Source organism: Dermacentor albipictus, chromosome 1, assembly GCF_038994185.2.
Source record: "Dermacentor albipictus isolate Rhodes 1998 colony chromosome 1, USDA_Dalb.pri_finalv2, whole genome shotgun sequence".
Taxonomy (NCBI): Eukaryota; Metazoa; Arthropoda; class Arachnida; order Ixodida; family Ixodidae; genus Dermacentor; species Dermacentor albipictus.
The window spans coordinates 240,134,013-240,142,220 of record NC_091821.1 but is presented as its reverse complement, the minus strand read 5'-3'; the positions used below and the strand labels follow the sequence as shown (position 1 = coordinate 240,142,220).

The 8,208-nt window shown below is 46.1% G+C and overlaps 2 pseudogenes; both read right to left on the bottom strand.

The window, feature by feature from the left end:
- Positions 1–174: 174 nt before the first annotated feature.
- LOC139056433 (uncharacterized) lies at positions 175–4,469 on the bottom strand (annotated as a pseudogene).
- A 39-nt stretch (positions 4,470–4,508) lies between these two features.
- Positions 4,509–5,168, bottom strand: LOC139047836 (uncharacterized; annotated as a pseudogene).
- Positions 5,169–8,208: the final 3,040 nt, after the last annotated feature.

The window sequence follows — 8,208 nt, the reverse complement described above, 5'->3', positions numbered from 1 at the left end:
CAGGTATATTATTTAAAGGTATTAAACTATATAGGGCATTTTATTAGCTGCAACAAATTTTTAAAAATGACCTGTGGCAGATAGCACAATTCTAACCCTGCTGCACAAATCCTGAGGAGCACTGGTTCCTACCACAGCTGGTGCAGCTTTAAAAAAATAGTTTCTAACAGCTAAAATCTGTCCCATTTGACCCCTCCCTTTGGGTGGAGTAGGACATCATTTGGGAGGAATGGGACATCTGTAATGCATTGGTTCCAATGTCTTCAGCGAACAGTATAAGCCGATAGGTCAACATAAAACTTCATGCAAGATTGCAGACGCTTTGTGCCCCCGATAGTTTTTGGAACTGGCAGCTTCATCACTATGTCCGTGACTGGTACAATCCCTATATCCTTATGAGGAGAAAAGTAAAATTTTGAGCTCTCTCTTTTCTTTCATAGAAAGTGGACACACATGTCAATGTTGTCACTGCTCTTGACTTTACCCGTGTAATAGATGTCAGTTTTTTTTTTTTTTTTTTTACTAAACCTGACAAGAACGAAGTCACCCTTTGTCACTTGAACAGCTTCATTCGGCCAATCAGCTTCAGAAATTTCCTGCCTCTCATTATCGAAATCTGACATGTCACTGTCAGAATCGTCGAATGCAACGGCAACAGTCTCTTCTTCGCTTAAAGAACTGAAATCCTTCTGAAGTCGTCGTTTCTTTTTTGGATGGGCAGTGGTGGCAGTCTTAACTCTCTTAAGCGTTCTGTTTTTTTTTTTTCAGGCTCTGTCGTGAAAACCTCTGTGCAGCTTCTTGTTCAAGCGCATGCTTCTCTGGTGCATCTGTAAGGACTTTTGTCCTACCTTTCTTCCTTCCTCTTTGCCCTGTCTTATGTGGACCATATTCACACTATCAATCAGGTGATAGAGAAATGTGCGGGATATAACCAACCCTAATATATAGCTTTCATTGATTACGAGAAAGCGTTTGATTCAATCGAAACCTCAGCAGTCATGGAGGCATTATGAAATCAGGGTGTAGACGAGCCGTATGTAAAAATACTGAAAGACATCTATAGTGGCTCCACAGCCACCTTAGTCCTCCATAAAGAAAGCAACAAAATCCCAATAAAGAAAGGCGTCAGGCAGGGAGATACGATCTCTCCAATGCTATTCACAGCATGTTTACAGGAGGTATTCAGAGACCTGGATTGGGAAGAATTGGGGATAAGATTTAATGGAGAATACCTTAGTAACTTGCGATTCGCTGATGATATTGCCTTGCTTAGTAACTCAGGGGACCAATTGCAATGCATGCTCACTGACTTGGAGAGGCAAAGCAGAAGGGTGGGTCTAAAAATTAATCTGCGGAAAACTAAAGTAATGTTTAACAGTCTCGGGAGAGAACAGCAATTTACAATAGGTAGCAAGGCACTGGAAATGGTAAGGGAATACATCTACTTAGGGAAGGTAGTGACCGTGGATCCGGATCATGAGACTGAAATAATAAGAATAAGAATGGACTGGGGTGTGTTTGGCAGGCATTCTCAGATCATGAATAGCAGGTTGCATTTATCCCTCAAGAGAAAAGTGTATAACAGCTGTGTCTTACCAGTACTCATATATGGGGCAGAAACCTGGAGGCTTACGAAGGGGGTTCTACTTAAATTGAGGACGCAACGAGCTATGGAAAGAAGAATGATCGGTGTAACGTTAAGGGAAAATAAAAGAGCAGATTGGGTGAGGGAGCAAACGCGAGATAATGACATCTTAATTGAAATCAAGAAAAAGAAATGGACATGCGCAGGAAATGTAATGAGGAGGGAAGGTAACCGATGGTCATTAAGGGTTATGGACTGGATTTCAAGAGAAGGGAAGCATAGCAGGGGGCGGCAGAAAGTTAGGTGGGCGGATGAAATTAAGAAGTTTTCAGGGACGACATGGCCACAATTAGTACATGACCGGGGTAGTTGAAGTATGAGAGAGGCCTTTGCCCCACAGTGGGCGTAACCAGGCTGCTGCTGATGATGATGATGATGCGGTGCAGCCTTAGGGTAGGGTCTAAGATCGCTTGGAACAATTCGACTTGAAGATGTTGGAATCGAGGCTGCTTTATTGACAGTGGACGTGAAGACATCTGTAGGGACGTTTCGAGCTGCATCGCTGTTTGTCTTGGAGTTCGAAACATTTTCCAGAAGGCTTGAGTTGTTCGTTTCGCTGATGACGGTGGCTGTCTGCCATGACACCTCTCCACTTGGGGATGTTACAGGTCAGTCAGTTACTGATGACATCAAGTAGTCATCCGAAGTGAAGGGTTCACTATTGAAAGGCCAAATGCCTGTTTTGGAAAGCCCTAGATAATGTTCTTTTGTGTCACCGTTAATACGTAGGAGGATCCCACTAGTTCTCCAACATTATAGGAGAGCTTTAGTTTAGGGGACGCAAGGCGTTGGGGCCCCTAGCGCTTATGTGCGTTTGCGTTTGCGTACGCAAGCAGAAACACGTTATATGTTAGCGGCCCCAAATGCAAGCCGCAGCGAGGTCGCATGCGCTCGCAATGCTATCAACGTCTGATCTTTGCTGTCTTATCATTTGTTAAAATATGAAATCAAGCATATGAAGTAAAGCACATAAGCGTGTCCGGTATTCGGGTGAACGGAGGCGGACGGGCCATTGGGGCGAGGGAGTAAACGGGAGCGTCCTCCATGGTGCAGCCACCTGGTGGCGCAGTGCTCAAACAGACAGAAATAGCTAATATTGCAGTAACCAAGTGCATTTTACTTTGCTGCGGGTGTAAATTTTTGGCAGCAACACGATTATGCCAGTGCCAAAAATTTACACCCGCAGCGAAGTAGAATAGAGTTGGTTGCAGCAATATTAGCTGTTTTTGTCCGTTTGAGTTTTGCGTCACCAGGTGGATGCACCATGCAGGTCGCTCCCGTTTACTCCCCCACCCCAACGCCCCGTTAAAATGACAGTGCTAAGGCCAAATCAACCAGTGAAAAACACCATAAAACTCTATAGATGGAGATGGCCTTCCCTGGGTTATTTGTGAGCCAATCATTTCAAGCAGCATTGCACGAGATTTGAATGGTCCATACACGGACACATCAAGTGGCTGCAGGCGGTGGCTACAGTGTAGGGGAATGTCAGCAGGATTACGCCACTCTCTTTGGCTTTGTTGATGGTGCTGATGCTGACATGGCTTTCATGATTGTCATGAATTAGAAGAATGGGTGCTTCCTTCATGCACTTTGTATGTCTCACAATGATGATGGCCTTCCCTGGGTCCGCCTCCGTTTACCCGAATATCGAACATGCTAAACCTCTGTAATATATTTAAAAACGACGTCTGTCGACACTTGGCGGAAGATTTATAAGATTATCTACCCGCTAGCTACTAGTAAGTTCTCGTACACCGTGAGAGTCACGTGGGTAACGTGACCGCTTAGGGGAAGCAATGTTTTCGGCCGCACCAACAACCCAAGGACGCAAGTAGACGTAGCGGTCTGCGCATGCACACTACTGTCGCCCCTAGTTGCGTCCCCTAAACTAATGGCGTTTTTCACTGGTCGATCTGGAGCGGCCGCCGAAATCCTCGAGCGAGCGCTCGGGTTTCACAAATCCGAATCGCCCAGCGGAGCGCAAAAACGCTCCGCGGTGGATCAGACAGGCTGCGTACACGTCGCACGAACCGGTTCCGAAAACCATGCCCTACTTCCGTTCTTTACGTTTCCACGGCAACCAAACTCGCCGTCCCCCATGTGTAATTTGACCGTGGCAGTCGCATAGTCCGTCATTTCCATGTCGCGCCCGCAAGGATTGTGCATGGACAACGTGCATAAAAGTTTTCGTACAGCACGTGGTTCGCTTCGTAATCGCTGTCGTCCGCGCTCTCATCGCTAAACGCGAGCGCTGCAGCAGCACCGAACGCAGCCATATTGCGAAGCAACACAATGTTGTGCGTACCAACCGGTACCGATTTCGCTTGAATACGGAAGTGACGCGAGCTATTTCCGCCCGAATCCGCGCCTCGGCGGCGGAGCAAGTGAGAGCGATCCGGCGCGGAGCTAGTTGATCCGAAACGACCAAGAGAACGCGCGAACCCGCTCCAGATCGACCAGTGAAATTCGGATTCGTTGCCGCGGAGCAAGAAATCCTGCTCCGAATCAACCAGTGAAAAACGCCATAAAACTCTATAGATGGAGATGGCCTTCCCTGGGTTATTTGTGAGCCAATCATTTCAAGCAGCATTGCACTGAGATTTGAATGGTCCATACACGGACACATCAAGTGGCTGCAGGCGGTGGCTACAGTGTAGGGGAATGTCAGCAGGATTACGCCACTCTCTTTGGCTTTGTTGATGGTGCTGATGCTGACATGGCTTTCATGATTGTCATGAATTAGAAGAATGGGTGCTTCCTTCATGCACTTTGTATGTCTCACAATGTGCTCTAATGCCAGTAAAAGCAGTTTGCCGGACATCCAACCCGACCTGTTTGCCAAACCAAGACTTCCGGTTGGGGCCACCAATTCGCCGTGATCTGCTGATGTGACTTGACCAATTTGCTTCTTATCACGTGCTGCTACTATCATTGGTCGATTGTGTGCAGTTGTGAAGCCCGTTTCATCACAATTGTAGGTGTGGTCCAGAGTTAGCTTGTATTGGTCGTAGACGCCTTTCAGATTTGAAAGGAAAGCATCGGCGTTTTTCATGAAGCTTGTTGCCCTACCAAAACTGGTCACTTCCGGCGATCAAAGTGATAGCTCTGGATGTCGGTCCATAAAGCCCATAAACCAGCCTCTTCCAGCTATCAATTGTTGACTTCCCATAATGCCGTGCAATTCCAGTTTAAGGCTGTTGCAAATTGGTACGCCAATGAACGAACCTGCATTCTCGTAAGCCCATAATGCATCTTGCTTGCCTTCAGCAAGTACTCTTTCAAGAGAATTTCATCTGCTGAGAAGACCATTCTGCAGAACAAATTGGACTTGAACAAGATGCTGCATCTGTCATCACATTCCTTGTACTTCACTGCTCGACCAAGCGATGATTTTGATATTTGAAAAGCTTCTGCTATGTCTCTTATACTTTTCATCCCACACCAATCTCGCAGCATCCAGCGTCAAACTGTTCAATGTTTGCGCTCTGTTGGAATGCTTTCTGTTGTATACCTTTGGCATCTACCTGAAAATTATAATGGATCAATAATTTGCAAACGTAAATATTCATGCATACAAAACGCACTTAAGTTCATTGCATGCACTTAACAACACTCCTGCTGCAGCGTACTATTCATGGCTTATGCCAGGCTGCTCCAAATGTGCAGAGTAGTCATAGGTTTTCAAGTGGAGCGACATCGCGTTTTATAATGCCCCTTTCGTTTAGCGTGCCAATGTGATTTGTCATGTAGTCAGCCTGTCTGTTATTTATTCGAATTTTCGCTGCACCCAATATTTATAAGCTTAAAATATGAAACAAACATAAATGACAGCTTTTGGAGCTAATGCAGCTCAACGATGAAGCTGATTCGCTAGACACAGCACCAGCCTTACTGTGGGGAGGAATGGGACAGGGTCCCATTCCATCCTAAACTCAACTGTCCAATTCCTCCCGAGCTACGTCACCCAAAGAATAAAAACATTCAACAGCAAAAATTTTCTTGTTAGGGCTAAACATGTTATTGCTTCAAGTATGAGGCTGTGTGTTTTCGGAGACACAGCGGTATAAGCCTCCACAGAGCAGTTTAAACCAGAGAGACGTGTAATTGAGACAGCAGATACTTACTTTTGACACGTAAAAAGGAGATTTCTAGTCACAGAAAAATCAATCCGCGGAAGACGTCCACTGTTACAACCAGGCTCTCTGTGTGCAAACGCCATCTCGTGAGTAGTCGGTGAACGTATTTGAACTAACTGGAGGAGAGATACACGAATTTTCCCGTTCCTCCAACTGTCCCAAACCTCCAGACTCTCCTCTACTGATGCACTGTCTTATATGTTATCGTCCGCATATAAATTACTATGTTGATATATTTGTGTACACATACTGTATGGTTAGATTGTCATTCTTTTTTTTGCATTTTTCTATATCTGTGAGTAGAACAGTATTATAATTAGTAATATGTGATAACCATTGTCTGAACTGTATGACCTTTGTCAGGCATGCACGCCTTTAGTCCTCGCTTCCCCTTGAACTTCCGAGAATATAAAATGCTCAATCAGTAAAAAAAAATTGTTATATTTTGTTATATTGCATCCTAAAGCAATCCATTTAGTTTCTGCGCACTGTGCACTAAGTAATTCTTTTTTCCTGCGCTTTAATCGTAGCGTGCAAAAGACGAAAAGGGCTGCATCATTACGTGCACCTCCTTGACACCATGCAGTGGCCTCCCATTCACGGCCTACAAGATCGCGCGCCCACGTTTTGCAAACTCGAAGGTTTGCGAACTCAAAGGGCACTGCTCGACAACGGCACATTAAAGAAAAATTAAATTGTGGGGTTTTACGTGCCAAAACCACTTTCTGATTGTGAGGCACGCCGTAGTGGAGGACTCCGGAAATTTTTACCGCCTGGGGTTCTTTAACGTGCACCTAAATCTAAGTACATGGGTGTTTTTGCATTTCGCCTCCATCGGAATGCGGCCGCCGGGGCCGGGATTCAATCCCGCGACCTCGTGCTCAGCAGCCCAACATCATAGCCACTGAGCAACCACGGCGGGTGAGTTGCCATTGACATTTCACTTTTGACTATAAAAGTTCAAAATGGACCTGTAAACAAGCTTTGGGGTCGGCGAAGCTGTGCATGCTGTACATTGCTCAGCAAATGCGAAGAATGCGAAGTTGAAATACATTGCAATACTCATTTCGGCCGACGTACGTGCGATCACCGCGGGAATTGGTGGAAAGGCTAGTTTTCGTGCGAGAGAAAACTGCTTTCGCGACTAGCTCCACGGCTCAAGTGTTACATCATTGTATTGTTTTAATCTGACGCCACTTCGATTCGCCGCACCCAACCACGCAGCTGAGAACTGCGACCGCCTTAGAAATCAGTAAGGGACATACATGCTTCCTGCATATTTATGCGTAGCGTACTTGTGTATATGCCTGAGGTATGTTCTCCGCACGGCATGAGCCAGCCGGAGCTCACGCTAAGATTCTGAGACAGCGGAAAGATGTAAAGGCCGCGGCTAACGTTATTCGCGGTAAACGTGTCGCGTGAAAAATAAATGTATTCGGCGGTGTGCGTGCATCCCACGTTAGAGGACTGAATATCGGAAATTTATGTCGAGCCGTGTGCGCCACTTGGGCCAGATTGGGCACAGTAGTTGGCACAACGTGGGCGCACAGGCACTCGGTCGACGTGAGGCAGATGTCAATCTCCGAGCTCGGCCCATGTTACGTTGCCAAACACGGCCCAACCAATCCTTGGGCTGACTACAATACATGGCCAAAATTGGGCTGGAAGGGCTTTTCTCCATTGGCTCGACATTTTGCTGATCTTCTAGGCCACGTCTCCGCAATGGACGGTGCACATGCTTAAGACCTAAACGGCCCCCATACGTTGGGCCCCTATACGGTCACTATTCGTCGATGGACTACGACGATTGCTCGCAGCTCGATGGTTCCATTAGCTGCGCGCGTTCAGGTGACTACATGCTGTCCAGGCCAACTAAAGCTTCAGAAATGACTTTGACTAAATATGAAACTAATTTTCGCCACTCCTAACTAAGCCAGTACCCGTAACCTGGCGCGGACAGCAGCTAAATGCTGCCAGCCCTAAGCACAGAACGCCGCGCTCCCTCATTAAGTGGTTAGATCAGGATTGGTAGGCACTCGAAGAACGTGAGAGATAATATCATCCGGACAATTCTTTTCCTTGAGCTGGATTACTCAAAGAGGGGAACATTACCTGCACGATAAATCTAAATCCATAAATGACTAATTCACAACATTTCACTACCCTTTTCTCTAACAACTTTGCAATTAACGAAATGAAGCGGGTGAGTTCTCAAGACGCCCACCCGGCTTATAAATCTAGCTCGAGTACCGAGTTAAGCACCGCCAAACTTTCGGCAGAATGTGCTCTTTTAGCACATACTAATCTAACAAAAGGCCTTCTTAAGCAGTTCAGGGTAAATTTAACTGCAACACCAAAGCATTTCGTAACACAACTTGGGAACGCATGCAGATGTACAAAAAATTGTGCCACCTTCAAAATTTC